Source organism: Limulus polyphemus, unplaced genomic scaffold (genome assembly GCF_000517525.1).
Source record: "Limulus polyphemus unplaced genomic scaffold, Limulus_polyphemus-2.1.2 Scaffold627, whole genome shotgun sequence".
NCBI lineage: Eukaryota > Metazoa > Arthropoda > Merostomata > Xiphosura > Limulidae > Limulus > Limulus polyphemus.
The window spans coordinates 188,077-189,150 of record NW_013666237.1 but is presented as its reverse complement, the minus strand read 5'-3'; positions in this window follow the sequence as shown (position 1 = coordinate 189,150).

Below are 1,074 nucleotides of genomic sequence, written 5' to 3'. Positions count from 1 at the left end.
TTTACCCTATTGCTGTAGCTACCCCCACCCCCCATAAAACCGAAATATTAACCAAAAAATTTAATTTCAGCTAAATGTAAAATACTACTATTGTGATAAATATTATCATAAATGGGCTTGCACTGTTTAATCATGGTAACAGTACTTCCTTCTTGTGGTGAATCTGATGAGTTGTGTTGATTCTATTTCTTCTGGCATTAACACCTATGGTTACAGCCACTCTTTTCTTGTTTCTTGCCAGTGCCAGTTTTGTGGGTAGCTATAGCTGCTTTATGTTGAAATTTCTGCTGTTGCTTGTTGGTGACAAACTTGCAGTCACTCAAAATGTGCCCCATTTTATAACAAGCATAGCATCTCTTCTCCCTTTTGTTTGTTAACCTCTTGTCACCTTTGGTGGCATCCTGAGACAGACTTCCCAGTCACCTTTGTCCTAGTTCTAACTTTGGGTAAATCTTTCATACCTCTCCATGTCGTCTTTCTGTTCATCCAATTTGGACAGCTTGGGTCAGTTGGCCCTGACTCCATTGTCATTCTTGGGCTCTCCATATTTCTGTTGGGTGAGCTTGGTCATCTCAATTTGTGCTCTTATTCTCTCTCTCTCTCTATTTCCGGTCTCTCCTTTCTCTCATTTTCTTCTTTCTCTTTTTGTATTTCCGTCTTTCTTCCTCTCTTCTCCACCTTTCTATTTCTTCCTTTCTTCTCTGTTGATGCTCTTCTCTCTCTAGGTCTTGTTAGTATTGTTTAGCAAACTCTTATAGATCTCCATCTTTGAGCCCAAGTCACTTGTCCCTCTTTACCCACTTATCAAAATCAGTCGACATGATTATATAGTGTGGTTGTAATATCTACACTATTTTTGCCACCACTACAGCTGTGTGTATATAGGCCTACTTTGCCCACTGTTGTTCAGGTCTACCACCGTTTACCACTGTAAAATCCTGGCTGGCTCGCTAATGTCAAGTTTTTATGTATGTATGGATTTTTTATAGTAAATGTCTGTGACTTGTTGGCGATAAATTTCAACAATAAACAAATAGCACACAGTCCACTTGTTTTAAAATAATATATTAAAAC